Here is a 19,451-nt window from a genome sequence, read left to right as displayed (position 1 = left end):
GGAAGAGGAGAGGGAAAGAGGAGAGGGAAAGAGGAGAGAGAAGAGGAGAGGGAAGAGGAGAGGGAAAGAGGAGAGGGAAGAGGAGAGAGAAGAGGAGAGAGAAGAGGAGAGAGAAGGGGAGAGGGAAAGAGGAGAGGGAAGAGGAGAGAGAAGAGGAGAGAGAAGAGGAGAGGGAAGAGGAGAGAGGAGAGGAGAGGGAAGAGGAGAGGGAAGAGGAGAGAGAAGAGGAGAGAGAAGGGGAGAGAGGAGAGGAGAGGGAAGAGGAGAGGGAAGAGGAGAGAGAAGAGGAGAGAGAAGGGGAGAGAGGAGAGGAGAGGGAAGAGGAGAGGGAAGAGGAGAGAGAAGAGGAGAGAGAAAGAGCAGCCTCTGATGATTCAGAGAGATTCCTTCTGAGATAACTTGACCCTTTTTAACATTGCTCTAATATCTGGAGGGAGATCAGTCGTCTGTTTAGTTTCTGTAACTGAAAAAGCAGTTTGAGTAAATGTTGTGGATCAATATTTTATATTTCCCGTCTCCCCTCGTTGATGATCCTGTTTGTCTGACTTCATTATGAGCTGTTAGAATAACTAGTTTAAACCTGCAGTATCTTATAAAGTAAACAAGCAGAACATAAACATCTAAATCTAAGTTGTATTTTTCGATAATATTGCAATAGTGGTTCAAGTTCGTTTTTTTGTCCAGTGCTTTAAGAGCTGGTTTAAAGGCTAAAGCCTCGTCTAGTATACGTTTTTATTCATTAACATTTGGTTAATGTTTGATTACAGGCCCTCAAACAATCACAGACGTTTACCTGTTTCCTGAACGCACCACCTGAGCCACAGCGACTATGGCTTGTACAGACTGCGAAAAACTCACTCGGATGATAGCCGAACTGGAGCTAAGAGTCAAAACCCTCATAGAGATCAGAGAGACCGAAGACTTTATTGACTCCATGCTATCTAATAGCCCGGAGGCTAAGCTACAGGCAAATGAGCCACCCTTGAAGCCGGCTTTCTCCCCACCGGCCAGTGGACCAGATGAGGCATGGCCCGCTCCCGGAAAATGGATTAACACCCAGGACAACAAACGGAAAAAGCGAGGCAGAAACTCTTCCCGCATCGCCTCTTTTCCTGTCCCGCTCGGAAATAGATTCGAACCACTGGGGACTCTCCAAGATGAACAACTCTCCACACCCAAGGCGAAAAGGCACAGGAGTGCTAGCCGCGCTGCTAACGAGTATAAAGGGCCCGGATCCCGGATCCCCGACACACCGTGACGGTAGCTACTCAACACCGACACGTCCTCATCTGCTGCGCCCAGGAGTCCCCCATTTCACTCCAAGCCCCTCTCGGACCACTCGGGGCACTCTTCGACCCCTTATCCAGCCTGATCAGACAACAGTACCACAGGACTGTCCAAGACTAAGGTATGCTAACTCTACTAGCATAAGTGCAGAGGCTACTCATAGCCCACTAGCACTCAGAGGAGCTAACGCTGCTAGCACTAGCCAACAGATAGAAGCTAATACAGCTAGCATTGGCACAGGGGCTAACCATGGTCCAGCACAGGGTGCTATCAGTGCTAACCCAAACAACCCACGGATGGCCACTGTCTTGATTGGAGATGCCATGACAGAACATGTTAAACTGCCAAAGACAGAAAACCTCTGCCTTAGCAACACATCTGTTGAGGAACTGTCGTCAGAGATAAAAACAATCCTCAACAATAAACCAAACAATACCAAGATTATCATCCACACTGGCTCGTTTGACATCCTGCACAAAAAAACTGGCACTGAGATACTTAAAAAACATTTCACCCAGCTACTGAACACACTAAACAGCTATCAAGATGTATCCATCAGTGGACCGATTGCATGTTTTCGCAGAGGAAAAGAAGCCTTCAGTCGACTCCTGTCTTTCAACACATGGCTGGCATCTGTCTGTTTTACACACAAACGGAGATTTATTGACAACTTCAACGTCTTTTGGAACTGTGCAGACCGTTTTCAAGCTGATGGACTCCACCCAAACCATAGAGGGTCTAGGCTACTAACAGCAAACATAAGTCACGCGCTCTCGACCACCTCAAACAGCCAGAATCAAGCATCACTCCCTACCCCTGCTGTGTCTAAATTGACTTACGCATCCCAAACCTCCTCCCATGGAACAGAACAGAACACTCAAACAACCTCCTGCAAGGACACGGGCCCTGCACAGTCCCTCACCTCCTCAACGAATTCCCCTCTGATAGCAAGCCACCTTGAACTCAGTGTTATGGACTTTCAGCCTGAAGAAAAGCAACGTTAGGACAGCCACCATGCTATTTCATTAAACATACCGGTCATCATAAACAGCAAATGGCATGGTAAAATGCGTGGTTATAAACCTGAAACTCGTCCTAGAAGTCTGAAAACTATCCATGTCACAAATATATCTCCTCCTGTTTTATCTATTAATACCCCACAGATGAAACTGGCCCTTCTTAATGTCAGATCTCTAAATAACAAAACCTTTCTAGTTAACGATCTGGTCAAAGAAAACAACTTAGATTGCATCTGTCTAACAGAAACTTGGCTAAACGACGACACGGCAACAGCAACACTGATAGAAGCGTGTCCGCCTGATTACAGCTTCCACCAAGTTTCTAGGAAATCAAAAAGAGGTGGAGGAGTCGCAGCTATTTTCTCATCTAAACTGTTGTTCAAAATCACTGAGCTAGGTGAATTTACATCATTTGAATATCTTGCTATAGAGCTCAAAACTGAATCAATACTGCTTGTTATTATATACCGGCCACCTAAGCACTCGCCAATATTCATACAATAATTCTCTGAACTATTATCACTATGTGTCACTGGATATGACAAAGTAGTTCTAAACGGAGACCTAAATATCCACGTAAATAAAAAAGCAGACCCAAGAACTATTGAGCTTCTAAATCTCCTCGACAGTTTCGATCTGACTCAACACATTACAGATCCAACACACCGGCACGGAAACACACTAGACCTAGTAATAACAACTGGACTAAACATCAATAATATCTCAATAACTGATCTACCCCTCTCTGACCATCACTGTATACTTTTTGATGTGGAAATCACCTTAACAGAAACCACAACAGAATTCTTAGTCCAAAGAAGACATCTAGATGATGACGCTACAGCAAAATTTGCAGAGCAGATTGCTCTATATGAGCCAACTAGTCATGAATGCTCTCTGAATGAAATGGTAGAGAACCTCAATGATGCACTATCATCTGTGTTAAACTCTGTAGCTCCACTGAAAACCAAAAAGAAGTTTACATGCAGAACCTCCCCATGGCTGAGAAATAAAAATGTTAGTGAAAATAAAAGAAAATGCCGCGCAGCAGAGAGAAAATGGAGGAAAACAAAGATCACTATCCACCACGACATCTATAAAGATGCACTATCTACCTATAACAAAACCATCCGTCTAGCAAGGAAAGATTATTTTTCCAGCATTATTACAGAAAACGCCGGAAATTCCAGAGTTCTTTTTTCCACCATTGACCAGCTGCTAAACACTGTTCCTGTCCCCCCGCTATCCTCAGCAGCTAAGTGTGAAGAGCTTGCCCTATTCTTCATGAACAAAATAACTTCAATCAGAGCTAGTATCACTACTAGTGGAGGTGAAACTGACATCAGTAGATCCCGCAATGTAACCATGAGCACTTTTACATGTATCACACTAGGTGAACTTTCTAAAACTGTCAGTGAATGTAACTCTACAACATCAGATATCGATCCTATGCCCACAACATTCTTTAAGCGAGTGTTTGATAGTGTCTCAGGTCCGGTCCTACACATTATAAACACATCCCTTAAAACTGGCGTTTTTCCAGATGCTTTTAAAACAGCTGTTGTAAAGCCCTTATTAAAGAAACCCAAATTGGATACCAGTATACTAGCAAACTACAGACCGATATCAAATCTACCTTTTATTAGTAAAGTATTGGAAAAGATAGTATTAGTCCAATTAAATTCCTTTCTTGAAGAAAATAACATCTTGGAAGTCTCTCAGTCAGGTTTCAGAAAATATCACAGTACTGAAACTGCTCTCACCAAAATAATTAGCGACCTCAGACTTACCTCTGATGCAAATAAAGTATCTATCCTTATCCTGTTAGATCTTAGTGCGGCATTTGATACCATTGATCACGACATCCTAATCAATAGACTTGAAAAGCTTATTGGGCTCACTGATAGTGTACTGAACTGGATCAAAACATATATCAGAGGAAGGAAGTTTTATGTTAGCCTAGGAGACCATATGTCTAAGAAACATGAAAACTGCTACGGGGTTGCACAAGGAAGCTGCTTAGGTCCATCACTCTTTTCTCTTTATATGTTACCACTTGGTGACATCATCAGAGAACATAATATTGATTTCCATAGCTACGCGGATGACACACAATTGTATATATCAGCTGAACCTAATGATGCGACAGCCATAAATTCCATTACAAACTGCTTGTTGGCAATAAACAAATGGATGAACAATAACTTTCTCAAATTAAATGAGGACAAAACAGAAGTTCTACTTATCGGCCCCAAATCTAAAAGAGAGATGCTAACCACGAATCTCGGAGGTTTAACCGCCTGGCTTAAACCTGAGGTGACAAGTCTCGGTGTCATCCTGGACGCAGATTTGAATTTCAACTCCCACATTAACAAAGTGACCAAAACAGCTTTCTTTCACCTCAGGAACATAGCGAAGGTACGATCATTCATAAAACAAAATTATGCTTTGAAGCTAATTCATGCTTTCATATCCAGCCGGTTGGACTACTGTAATGCACTTTTCGCTGGTCTTCCCAAGAAAACCACTGGAAGACTCCAGCTCATCCAAAACTCTGCAGCTAGATTATTAACAAAAACTAAAAGGAGAGAACACATCAGTCCTGTCCTAGCTACTTTACACTGGCTGCCTGTTACTTTCAGAATTGACTTCAAGGTCCTCCTCCTCACATACAAAGCACTAAATGGACAAGGACCTAGCTACATTGCTAACTCCCTTACAAACTACACACCAGCGAGAACACTGCGATCATCAGATGCAGGTCTATTAGAGGTCACCAGAAGCAGTCGAAAGAAGATTGGTGATGCGGCCTTTGTCAACTATGCCCCAAAATTATGGAACGCGCTACCCATAAATATTAGGGAAGCAAACACGCTAGACATTTTCAAAAGACATCTTAAAATCTTTTTCCCACATTTCTGGCTCCTTCAGCGGATTTAATGCACATTTTACTGGGAGCTGTGGCCCTCGGCCGAGCGATTAAGCGCAGGAGAGGAAAGCGCTCTGGAGCGCTGAATCGCTTCAGACAGAGAGGACTGAAAACTCCGCTGCCTGCGATATTCCTCTCCAATGTGCGCTCACTGTGCAACAAAGTGGACGAGTTGCTGCTGATGGTGAGAAACAACAGAGACTTTTCCCTCTCTTCAGTCTTGTGTTTTACTGAGTCGTGGTTGTGTGAAACTATACCGGACTCTGCGCTGCAGCTTCCCGGCTTCCAGCTGTTCCGAGCCGACCGCGACCCGGAGCTATCACACAAGACAAAGGGAGGGGGAATATGTTTCTATGTTAACGACGGCTGGTGCAAGGACGTGACAGTGCTTCAGCGGACATGTTCTCCGGATCTGGAATCCTTTTTTATCAATTGCAAACCATTTTATTCCCCCCGTGAATTCTCCTCCTTCATTCTGGTCGGTGTTTACATCCCGCCTCAGGCTCACGTGGAGCTCGCGCAGCGGCTGCTTGCCGACCAGATACGGGAGGTGGAGAGGAAAAACCCGGATACTCTAGTTATCGTTCTTGGGGACTTTAACAAGGGGAACTTATCACAGGAGCTCCCAAAATACAAACAGTTTATTAAATGTCCGACCAGAGAGGAGAACACGCTGGACAAGTGCTACTGTAACATCAGTAAGGCATATCACGCCGTTCCCCGCGCTGCGCTGGGAAACTCCGACCACGCCTTGGTCCATCTCATCCCCTCTTACAGGCAGAGGGTCAAACTGGTTAGACCGGTTGTGAGGACGACCAAGAAGTGGAGCAGCGAGGCGGTGGAGGATCTGCGTGAGTGCCTGGACTGCACGGACTGGGAGATGTTTAGGACCGCCACTGACAGTCTGGACGAGTATGCAGAGGCTGTGACGTCATATATCAGCTTCTGTGAGGACAGCTGTATACCGACGCGCACCAGGGTTCACTATAACAACGAGAAGCCCTGGTTCACAGCCAAACTCAAACAGCTTCGTTTGGTTAAGGAAGAGGCATTTAGGAGTGGTGACAGGGAGGGCTTTAAAGAGGCTAAATACGCGTTTGGCAAGGCGGTGAGGGAGGCCAAACGGCAGTATGGAGAGAAACTACAAGAGCAGTTCTCAGCCAGTGACTCTGCCTCAGTCTGGAAAGGGCTGAGGCAGATCACAAACTATAAGCCCAAACCGTCCCACTCCACGAATGACCTCCGACTGGCAAATGAGCTGAATGAGTTTTACTGCAGATTCGACAGACGAGGTGACGGTCCTGACTACATCTCCTCTCCCCCCAGCCATCAGCCATCAGCAGTTAACACTGTTAACACCAGCACCCCCCAGCTTTCTCCACAAGCACCGAGCCTGTGCACACCCCTCCCCCCCTTCACACCTCTGTCCATCAAAGAGGGGGAGGTCAACAGGCTCTTCAAAGGACAAAACCCCCGCAAAGCAGCCGGCCCAGACTCTGTCTCACCTGCAACCCTGAAACACTGTGCAGACCAGTTGTCACCAGTGTTTACAGGGATTTTCAACACCTCCCTGGAAAACTGCAGGGTGCCGGCCTGCTTCAAAGCCTCCACCATCATCCCGGTCCCCAAGAAGCCAAGGATCACAGGTCTTCAGGACTACAGACCCGTCGCCCTGACCTCCGTTATAATGAAGACCTTTGAACGCCTTGTGCTCCACCACCTAAAGACTATCACCAACCCCCTGCTGGACCCACTGCAGTTCGCCTACAGAGCCAACAGGTCTGTAGACGACGCAGTAAATTTAGCCCTCCACTACATCCTCCAGCACCTGGACTCCCCTGGCTCCTATGCCAGGATCCTGTTTGTGGACTTCAGCTCCGCATTCAACACCATCAGCCCAGCTCTGCTACAGGACAAGCTTTCCCTGCTGAGCGTGCCTGACTCCACCTGCAGGTGGATCACAGACTTTCTAACAGACAGGAGTCAGCACGTAAGGCTGGGGAAGCAAGTCTCCGACACCCAGACCATCAGCACCGGTGCCCCCCAAGGCTGCGTTCTCTCCCCACTGCTCTTCTCCCTGTACACCAACGGCTGCACCTCCAGACACCAATCTGTCAGGCTCCTTAAGTTTGCAGACGACACCACCCTCATCGGCCTCATCTCCGAGGGTGACGAGTCTGCCTACAGATGGGAGGTTGACCATCTGGCATCCTGGTGCAGCCAGAACCACATGGAGCTGAATGCTCTGAAGACAGTGGAGATGGCAGTGGACTTCAGAAGGAACTCAGCCCCGCTCCCCCCCCTCATCCTGCGCGGCTCCCCAGTTAACACGGTGGAGTCGTTCCGTTTCCTGGGCACGACCATCGCCCAGGACCTCAAGTGGGAGCTGAACATCAGCTCCCTCACCAGCAAGGCCCAGCAGAGGATGTACTTCCTGAGGCAGTTGAAGAAATTCAACCTGCCACAGACCATGATGGTGCACTTCTACTCGGCCATCATCGAGTCCATCCTCACCTCCTCCATCACCGTCTGGTTTGCCGCTGCCACCGCCAAGGACAAGGCCAGGCTGCAGCGGGTCATCCGTGCTGCAGAGAGGGCGATTGGCTGCAACCTTCCCTCCCTCCAGGAGCTGTACACCTCCAGGACCATAAGGAGGGCAGGGAAGATTGTGGCCGACACCTCCCATCCTGGACACCATCTCTTTCAGACTTTACCATCTGGCAGGAGGTTAAGGTCCATCAGGACCAAAACCTCACGCCACAAAAACAGTTTTTTCCCCATGGCAGTGGGGCTCTCCAACAGCCCATCCGCCCCCCTGTGACTGTCTTCCCCTCACACACACACTACGGCCCCGACACTGACTCTCCCCCTCTCTCATACACTCTCAATACCACCCCCTACAGTATCCCTCTCTCTCCCTCTCTCTCCCTCTGATACCTGATTGTTTTGTTTGCACACCGACAATATTTGCACTATCTGTTTATACCATGTTTATTTTATAGCTTATTTTGTAAATTGTACATTTTTTATTCTTATTTTATTCTAACGTTTATCTATTCTTTGTTATTATACTGTTTGCCTCGCACCAACAAAGCCAAAGAAAATTCCTCGTGTATACCCCTTACACCTGGCAATAAACACCATTCTGATTCTGATTCTGATTCTGAAAACCTATCTTTTTACCAGCGCATTTTCTCTGTAACTTGCACTACGAATTTTATCCTGCACTATTTATATTTTACTATTTCTACTGTTCTAAAATGTTTTATTATTTTTATCATGATTTTGTTGACTCCATGCACTGCTCTTGCTGCTTGTTTTTAATTTATTTTATGTAAAGCACTTTGAACTGCAACTCCTGTATGAAATGTGCTATATAAATAAAGTCTTACTTACTTACTTACTTACTGCAAATACATCACTATAACCGTCACATACTGGTCAAATGGGCCGACGCTACAACTGTAGAGCACCCATATACTGACATTTATGTTCTCTGCATTCAAACGGCCTGATGGAGCTGACCATGGATGGATAAAGAGAATGGAGATGACAGGAGAGATAGAGACCATCTTGGAGAAGTTAGAGGAAGTGGACATGTGGGACTACGTCCGGTTTTCAAAATAAGGTGTTAGTAAAGGGAACTGTATATACAAAATACATATATAGAAATAACATTGATTGATTATATTCACCAGAAGTATAAAACATTACATGTCCTTATAAATCAAAAAGAAAATACCACTAATCTGTGAGAGAAATTACATAATATTTGTTATAAACAATTCCTATCAATGACTGATATATTTGACTTCAGGACATCTCTGACTACATGATGAAAATCAAACATTTTTACTGGATTAATTTAGAGATTTTCCAAAGTAAAAGTCCCTAGAAGTGTACGATTCAACTTTTTCCCATGGTCTAGTGTTAACAAAAGTTAACAAAAATCTTGATAGTATCGAATCAGGAGATAGGTGTATCGTCCCAGCCCTATAAAGCAGGGTAAACAAGACAGGGTCCGTGTTTCAAGACGAGTCGGGTGGGTTGCAAACATCTCCGCAGACCCCTGATGCACTGATGACAGACCACCCGGTTGACAGTCGTGCCGGGAGCAGGGGGCCATGTCCCTCCCTGCTGGGTGACGGCCCTGGGAAGCGACAAGGTCTGGGTGAGGGGTGTTGTGAAGCTCACAGCCAGAGCCACGAGCCACCTTCGCCCCAGGAGTTTCCAAGCCAACCTAGGGCCGGTTTTGGCGCACCAGAGGAAATGCGCCTGGCAAGGGCCGGTGGGGAGAGGTCCCACGAGAGGATCCTCCAACACCAAGTGACCGTCCCTGACCCACCGAGCTGACTTCCCTGGGCAGACTACACCGACCTCACCCGTTATTGTCATTCTGAAACTGTGGCGGGCCTATCTATCTAGACTGGCAATGAAATTAGGCTACACAATAGTTGATTATTAGGGATGCACCGATACCAGTACAAGTACAAGTACAAGTACTTACATTTGGGTACTTGCCGGTACCGAGTACCGATACGAGTACTTCTCTGTGCCAAAAGACCCTCGTTAACAGCCAGCTGGAGGGTGTGAGCGACACACGGCAGGTAAGGTCACACAGCAGGTCAAAGGTTAAGACAATTTGCTAATGGTCGATGGTGTGAATTTCTATGTTTAAAAGTTCTCTACACGACATTCAGAGCATTATTATAGCAGCAAACAACTACTGTCTATGTAAAGATATATAGGAGTAATGTCTACCTGAGCAGAGAATGAAGTATCTAGTGTGAGCAGGCGTTTAACAGGCAAAACATGAAAACTATTGGCTTCTTCAGGTCGCATGTTGCTGAAGCTGAATATGAAAGCAGGAAAACTAAGTAATGAACAAACTAAAAGGGCTCAGAAAAACAGAACATCTATGTCTCCATGAAACCTGGGAAAGCTCCATCTGCTGATGAAGATCATGTGATACATTCAAAAGTTCCAGAAAAACAAATAAATGGAGTGTTTTGTCAACTGCCGTTTCCAAGGTCAAGAGGGAACTTTGAAACTCAACAATTTCTGCGACCATCGAGTTGTTAGTCACCAAACACTTAGAGGAAAAGTAAAAGGCTAAAAATTAATAAATTATACTATATAAAAAATATATATATATTTTGTAAACATGCAGAAAAAATAGCGCAATTTCTTTGCAAAAATTAAATAAATGTATACTTCTTAAAATATATAAATAATAATATAATATAAAAAATCATAATATATTTTTCATAAATAAATATTTGTATACATGTTATAATGAAATAATAATAAATAATATAATATAGAAATAAATCAACAAGTCTATGACTATGACTGTCTTTGACTTGACACTTATTATTTTATTTTAGAAATACCGCCCATTTTACACTAAATTTGGATTTAAAAACAACATAAAAATAATTCTCAAATACTATTTGGTTGTTAGACGGCCCAAAAACTAGCAACTTATCACTTCAAAATATAATACATAACAATTCAGGCAATTGACCCATTTTCCTCTGTAACCAACCATAAAGTCATAAAGCTCTATTATGACCAACCAGACAGATATCAAGGCTCAAAGTCTGCAACAGTTTCATATCTGCCTCAGCAGGCACCTGAACACTCTTGATGGAACACGCCAGAATCACAGTGAAACAAGTGATTCACGGTGATTACAGTGAATCACAGTAAAACAAGCACACACAGGAACAGATTATTACAGTACAGTACCTTAAATTGGCTCAGACGGCAGGTTTACACTAAAAAAGTTTGTTTCAAGAAGACTGCAACAAGTCAACTCAACCGAGTCCTTCTGGGTCTGAGTGAGTATGAGACGAAATGAGAGAGTAAAGAGGGAGGAGAGAGGGAGGGAGGGATGAACAGATTTGTGGGCAGAGAAGCAGAGAGGAGAAGAGGAGAGGTGGAGCAACACCGACAGAGAATAAATAATATAAATGTAGTCTGTCAACTCTCCACAAACAATGAAAGAGAGAAGACAAAGGAGGAAAATATGAGGAAAAGGAAGCAAACAAATGGTGGCAAATATTGACACATTCTGGCCACTCCAACAGAGCAGACATCTGGCCCAGAGTGGATTATGGGTAATTAACTGCTCTTTAATGATTCCCGCTGAGGGAGGACAGCAACACAGATTACACTCTGATACACTAAAACGTGTGTTTATGTGTGTGTGCGTGTGTGTGTGTGTGTGTGTGTGTGTGTGTGTGTGTGTTCATGCCCCCAAACCAGGGGAATAACTGAGATTACACTGTGATCCACCGCAGGGGCACACACACAGACACACGCACACACACACACACACACACACACACACACACACACACACACACACACACACACACACACACACACACACACACACACACAGACTGTCTATAGAGGTTTACTCATTTGCCAACCACCACATCCTTAAACCCATCCTTAGCCCTTAATCCTGCCTTTTAGTGTGTGTGGGTGTGTGTGTGTGTGTTGTCCACTTGTCCAGTGACCTCGAGGCCAAATGTTGAAGATAATATCGACCCCAAAAACCGAAGCAGCAACAGAAGGACTGAGGCCAGAACACAGGGATGAACTGAGGAGGAGGAGACACACCTGAGGGACGGCTACAGGGATGGAACCGCAGGAAACATGAGACCCCATGAGAGGTGGGACCAAGCCATTGTTATGCAAGTCACATACAAGTCCCAAGTCAAGACTGGCAAGTTCCAAGTCAAGTTCCAAATCAAGACTGACAAGTCCCAAGTCAAGTTCTAAATCAAGATTGACAAGTTCAAGTGAAGACTGACAAGTCCCAAATCAAGACTGACAAGTCCCGAGTCAAGACTGACAAGTCCCAAGTCAAGACTGACAAGTCCCAAATCAAGACTGACAAGTCCCAATTCAAGACTGACAAGTCCCGAGTCAAGTCCCAAGTCAAGACTGACAAGTCCCAAGTCAAGACTGACAAGTCTAGAGACATGTCCCAAATCAAGACTGACAAGTCCCAATTCAAGACTGACAATTCCAAAGTAAGATTGCCAAGTCCCGAGTCAAGTCCAAACTAAAGACTGACAAGTCCCAAGTCAAGTCCCAAATCAAGACTGTGAAGTCCCGAGTCAAGTCCCAAATCAAGACTGACAAGTCCTGAGTCAAGTCCAAAGAAAAGACTGACAAGTCCCGAGTCAAGTCCCAAATCAAGACTGACAAGTCCTGAGTCAAGTCCCAAGTCAAGACTGACAAGTCCCAAGTCAAGTCCCAAATCAAGACTGACAAGTCCCGAGTCAAATCCCAAATCAAGACTGACAAGTCCTGAGTCAAGTCCAAAGAAAAGACTGACAAGTCCTGAGTCAAGTCCCAAATCAAGACTGACAAGTCCCGAGTCAAGTCCCAAATCAAGACTGACAAGTCCTGAGTCAAGTCCAAAGAAAAGACTGACAAGTCCTGAGTCAAGTCCCAAATCAAGACTGACAAGTCCCGAGTCAAGTCCCAAATCAATACTGACAAGTCCTGAGTCAAGTCCAAAGAAAAGACTGACAAGTCCTGAGTCAAGTCCCAAATCAAGACTGACAAGTTCTGAGTCAAGTCCAAAGAAAAGACTGACAAGTCCCAAGTCAAGTCCCAAATAAAGACAAGTCCCAAGTCAAGACTGAGAAGTGCCGAGTCAAGTCCCATGTCAAGACTGACAAGTCCCAAGTCAAATCTCAAGAAAGACCGACAAGTCCCAAGTCAAGTCCCCAGGCAAGACAGGCAAGTCTTGAGTCAGGTCCTATACTTTGAGTTTCGAGTCCTAAACAAGTCCTAATGTGCTCTTCACCAAATGTAATGCCATTTTAATAACAGAGCAAAAATATATTCAATTTACAAAAATCATGACTGCTTTTTAAAATGTGTATTTATCTGTTGAAACAAGTTTTTTTAAAACGCGTGTGACTGAACTTAATCATTAAAAAACAGATCTGGGGAATTAAGTGTCGACTTGCAGGGAATGTATTGTGTTAACGTTAGTTGATTAAGGTATTGAAGGGAAATCGCCAATTGATTCGTGGCACACTTATTAAATAACATGTTTTCAGGTCCTGAAATATGAGGATTTATGCTTTCCTTCGTCTTTATAGGATGGTAAATTAAATATCTTTGGATTTTGGGCTTTTGGTCAGAAAAAGAGGTGACCTGAAAAAGTGGTGTAATGGGCAATTTTTCACAATTTTTCACAATTTATTAACATAATAATCGACAAATCTAGAAAATAGCTGGGTAGTTTCTGCCATACTCTACATCGTATGGACTAATGTTTAATGATACATGTAGAAAAGAGAAGAGAGAGAAAATTTACATATTTGGCAAAAGGAGAAAAACAATCACCAAGTAAAATAAAATGAATCGTAGAGAGTTTAAATCTCTCAGGAGCCGTATCCTCATGGGATCTCCATCCTCACCAATTTTTACAAACTAAAGACACGACAGAGCTGTAACGATTCCCCAAAGTAGAACAAGCGATGTGACGTCCCCTGGTGATATTAGTCCTGCTCATACAGGGCTCAAGAGACAGTAAGAAGAACACCGTGGATGGATGTCGAGAAGAAAAGACACACTTTATCTATGATGTACAACTTTGATGCTGCCATATTGACTCTACGGTGTTTCATTGTGGGCTAACCACAGACTCTAACCATGAAACTCCAAGACTTCTGGAAAACCTCCAAAGAAGGCGCCAAGTCAATGCCAAAATTCTGAAAACGTGACGGTACTCGTTGTTCTGCAGTACGGCAGGTACCGTCAGAGCTCGAGTCTAACGGCGTCTCGTCGTCCCAAGGGTGATAGAATATGTGTTTGGGACGCAGTAAACTCACTATCGACGCATCCAGGTGATGCACACTATGCATTCCCTGATAATGCTACATTGCAAACAACAAATCCATGTTGAAATCGTCAGTAGGAGAGCTAGTTAGCCTTAGCTGTTAGCTTAACTAGCTCTCCTCCTGCCGATTTCAACACAGGAGGTCCAACTGATTATCATCCATTATGATGCATTCAGGATCTATTCAGTAAAAATGAGTATTGGGCAAAAACCAGCATGCAAATGGTAATAAAGGAGTGGAGGTTGAAGTACATGGGATTTATTGTTTTGGTATTGCGGTATCCAACTGCTGTCGACAATCATGGTATTTCACTGGTATTGGTATCGACTACTACATTTCTGGTATCACGACATCTTTAGTTGTCTGTACACTGTGTCTGGCAATTTCCACTGGACTGTGTGCAATGACGTGTTTGTCTACAGAGGTACAGTATATATATATATATATATATATATATATATATATATATATATATATATATATATATATATATATATACGGACTATCCATTTTCAGTGACTCTGCACAGATTTGAAGACATTAATACACGTGCACGTGTGTGTGTATTTCTATGTGTTGGAGGCTATTAATCTGCTAATCCACTCCCCTCCACAGAGCCAGATTACTGTTGGGAGTTTGATAAGAAAATGTGGGAGGCATTCAAATATATTAGTGTTCCTCTGCTAACCACAGTCTATGACCACAGTCACAGCTTTTACCTGATGGAACATTACATGAAATTATATGATCTAGTGTAATATATGCCTTATTTAGTAGCGTGTGGGTAAATATGGAGTCATGGGAGTGCCATTAAAAATAATAAATCCATAAAAGAATAAGAAAACAAATATCGAAATATAAAGGGGAATAAATAAATAAAATATTAAATAAATACATTTGGAAATATAAAGATAAATAAATAAAAGAATAAATAAATAAATGTGGAAATATAAAGACAGATAATGAAACATAAAATAATAATTATAATCATTTTGATTTTCTTTTTCTAATTTAAAATAGAGTATATGTTTGCAGATTGACCCTTCAAGGAATAACATCACAAATACATAAAAAATAGGGTAATTAATATGCAAAAATTAAATAAATATATACATTCCTAAGAAAAAGATGAACAAATAAATGTGAATATAAATGAAAATGCTTATGAATATTATTTTTTCGATTGTTATTTGTCTTTATATTTCCACATTTATTTACTTATGTATTCTTTTTATTTATTCTTCATTATATTCCACATTCATTATCTTATTCTTTTACAGATTCATTCTTTTTTATGGCACTCCTATGACTCCATATATAGAAACTAAAACAGTACTGTCGGTGTCAGGTCTCTAATCCATGACAAAATGCCAGAAAAACTTTTCAAAACTTTTCCAAAGCCCATTGAAAAGTTGGCAGAAATATAAACACAGTGATATATATTAATTTGTGTGTGTTTTAGGTATGATTTTGGAATGAAACTTAATCTTAAAAACCATAAAAAGAAGAAGTACATTAGCATTGCTGGCCCAAAGCCTGCTGCACATTTGATAACTTTGATAACTCCCACTACAACTGCAGTTCTTCTCATTTGGGACGAGCCATGAAAATGTGTTATTAATACTTTAAAACAAGTGTTACAGTACATTAGGTAAACTTTCCCACCTCAGATAAAGACCCCATGCCTTCCCACGGGAAGCAGCTGGGACTGTTTTCTAATATCAATTATGTGCAGATGTTTTATTTGAATGTTTTTCTAATGTGTGTTTGATATCAGAGATGATTGGCCACGTAAGGAATGAACAGCTGTACTCAGTCCAGTGATAGCAGTGTATATGTGTGTAATCCACAATGTTCCCAGGCTTGTCCATTTGTTCAGCTACTCTATGGCCAAATGCTGCAGATTGCATGACCTCAAACACTGAAGCAACAACAGCAACACATGAACATCCAAGTCAACCGAACACAATAAGCAGCATTAAGGTAGAAATAAAAATGAAACTTTCTTCTTTGTCCCCAAATACACCAGCACCTCATGTTGGTCAACAATATTTGGAGTGGAAATAACTTTCCTAGATTCCTAGCAACACAAGATAAATGGAAATATAGCCAAAATTAGCTGTTTTTATATGTTTGTAGCTGATGATTAGAAGTTAAATTTGTTACAGTTGAAGGCCTTTACACAGCGGGTTTTTTTTTAATGCAATTAATTCACACTTTAATATATAATTTCAGAACTGTTGTTTTTGTCAAGTACTCTCACACAGAACATGAATATTACACAGCAACAAAGCGACCTACCTTGTTTTTTCAGAACAAGGAAGGTTTTTCTTTTTTTATACTCTATTGCATGAGTCCAGGAGTCAACATTAATTTGCATTTGCTTACATGATGTTGTTCATAATAACATTCCTACATTGTTTATATATTTTATAGTGAAAAAATAAAATTAATTGTAAATTCGAAAAATAAAGAAAGTAATAACAGAGATAAAAACAAGGAAAAAAATGAAAGGATGAAAAAATAAATTAATTTTAAAAAATCAAAACAAGAAAAGAAATCAAATTAAATTAACATAAATATGATGTTGTTCACTTATGTCATTCCTACATTGTTTATTAGTTTTATAATGAAAACATTTAATTGTTTGCAAATAAAATAAAAAAAAATAAAGACATAAATAAAGTGATAACAGAGAAGAAAAAAATGAATAATTAAAGGATGAAGAAAATCAATAAATTAAAAAAAAATATATATATTATTTTAATTTTTTACTGAGCTTTCGCACCACGAATAAACAATCAATCACGTTGTGCGAAACGGGTTGAGTTGCTAATAAAGACATTATAATATTCACCGGGGAGTATTTCGCTTTTTCATGTGAATCATTCATCACGCCCCCGGTGTGTAAAGGCCTTCATACTGTACTGTCACTTATGATGGCTTTGCTACGATCGAGTATTATAATATTTTAAAGGGAAAAAAAACTTCCATTTCCAAAATAAAGGCAACGTATTTTGAGAAAGAAAGTCATTATATTAAGAGAAATAAAGTCACACACAGACATTTGTCATTAGTGTGTCAACATTGCTTTTTTTGCCAAGAAAAATAAATCACAGCTGCCTGCATCATATCCCCTACTAGGATTTTTTTTCCGGCTGCCCATATTTACAGTCTGTTTGACAAAACCAGTTGGAAACCTCCAGGTCTGAGAAGTGAAGCCAACGCTGAAGTGCCTTAAAACCTGCATTCTCTCTAACAGCCAGCAGGGGGCGACTCCTCTGGTTGTATAGAAGTCTGATTGTATAGAAGTCTATGAGAAAATGAGTCTACTTCTGTCTTGATTTATTACCTCAGTAAACATTGTAAACATGAGTTTATGGTCTCAGTCGCTAGTTTCAAGTCTTCTTCAATACGGCATGATGTTCATTTAGTACATGATGGTCCCATTTAGAGTCAGATAGACCATAAAGCAGGGGATGCTTTAGGGCGGGGCTACCTTGTGATTGACAGGTCGCTACCACGGCGTTGTCCGGTCAGGTAGTTGTCTGTGTTTTTGTCTTAGAACTTTAAGTGTTTCACAGTGTGTTTTCACTTCATCAAAGTTCATTTTAACATTTTGGTCGTATTCTTATTGTCTTATTCAGCGGAAAACAAAGATGGCGTCGGACAAAAAACAAGATGGAGACGGCCAAAAGCCAAGATGGCGACGGCCAAGATGCCGAACTCAAGGCTTCAAAACGGCAGTCCACAAACCAATGGGTGACTGCGTCCACTTCCTTATATACAGTCTATGGATACAACATGGCATCCTGTTGCTTAAAACATGGGTAATGAAGTTTTAGAATACAATCAAATATCTCTTTAATGCCATTTGGTGCTGCTAATGAGCAACGTTGCCATAGTGCAGCTTTTTTTATGTTGGTGTGGTCTGACAAAAGAGCTATGCAAGCAAATAAAAAATGTGACTTTAGAGAAATTTGAGGCCTTTTTCCACTGAAATTGGACTAAAAGCCCTCAATTATGACCAGAAGTTTAAAAAGATTCAGCTGTTGTCACTCTGTGGTGTGAGAGAGTGGGGTTACATAAGGAAATGTCTGGCTCAGAACTCCAATCTAGTTATATAACTCTGGTTTGGGACAGATAATGTGGCCGTGGTGATGGGATGGAGGGAGGGGACCATGGGGGAAAGATTTCAGCGGGATGTAGAGGACCACATGGGGCGGGCGAAATTTTGGATATTATTCCATATCTCTTTATCTTTCTCTATTTCCTACATGTTTCCCATTTTATCTCCTTCTTTCCCTCGACTTTGTTCTTCTCTCCCTCTACCGATTTTTACTCCTCCCTCCCATCCTCCTTTCATCTGCCACCCTTTATCCCTCCAGCTCTTTTTCCTCAGAGGAGAAGAGTTTAATCACCGATCCATCATCCGTGTCATGTTTTCTCCAGAGACAGGAACCAGAGGAAAAGGGGTTAAAGACAAAGACTGTGGCAGTTTGGGAATAAACCAACAAGACACAACAACAATGCACAAAACAAAAACTTCCAAAATTATATTTTTTTTTTCTTCAACTCACAGCGCTCCCTCGTCTGCCTGAAGCAGTAACACCCTGAAGGCAACACTGATGCAACAACATCTCAACTCAGTGAGACACTTGATATGCTTTTGTTTGCCTTCACACTGTATTACACAGGATTCAGATACAGTACAACGTAGATTAAATACACCATACGGTGTACATGATGTTCTACTGCAATTATCAGGTACTAAAGTAAGCAAACAAGGGTACTCAAGCAATTCACTAATGAACAATAAAGTTAGAGAGCGCTTCAAATCGATGCAGCGGACCCCAAGATATCTGGACTCAGGTTGAACCAGGGTTGATTGTATGTCTGAAAGGGTTAAAGGGACTGTTTGTGAGAAACAGAAATTGCTTGTTAACAGCGACACCTGTGGCCGTTAAGTCAACGAAAGTCAGCGTCCTGACATGAAGGAGCATCGCTCAAAACAGTGAGGCAACACACGTCAGCTAAAAGCACAATATCACTCTATATTTCAGCTGCTTGGCAGTAATGTTAGCTGACCAGACGAAGGTCTCTCCATGAATCACTGCTGATCCTAGTGTTGGCTTTTCCTGCCCCAGCCTCCCGACCGCGGCCGGAGGGAACAGGGGAGACACCGGAGTTTTGGTCAGAGACGATAACGTTTCTCTCTGCAGAGCCCCGTCACTTCACAAGACACGAGAAACCTCTGTTGGTCTGGAGGAGCTGCAGCAGTTATTTCTGCACAAACGTCCACTCACTAGATATTCTCAGAGCTAAACTAACTCTTCT

At 42.3% G+C, this 19,451-nt stretch overlaps 1 protein-coding gene across 2 annotated transcripts in view; it reads right to left on the bottom strand.

Moving 5' to 3' along the window:
* nhsl2 (NHS-like 2) overlaps nt 1–19,451 on the bottom strand; it is a 244,198-nt gene that overhangs the window by 148,497 nt on the left and 76,250 nt on the right. The gene's annotated exons all lie outside the window — the stretch shown is intronic.

This window comes from Sebastes fasciatus, chromosome 22, assembly GCF_043250625.1.
Source record: "Sebastes fasciatus isolate fSebFas1 chromosome 22, fSebFas1.pri, whole genome shotgun sequence".
NCBI lineage: Eukaryota > Metazoa > Chordata > Actinopteri > Perciformes > Sebastidae > Sebastes > Sebastes fasciatus.
Note: the sequence above shows the minus strand (reverse complement) of the source record. Positions and strands in the feature narration are given on the sequence as shown.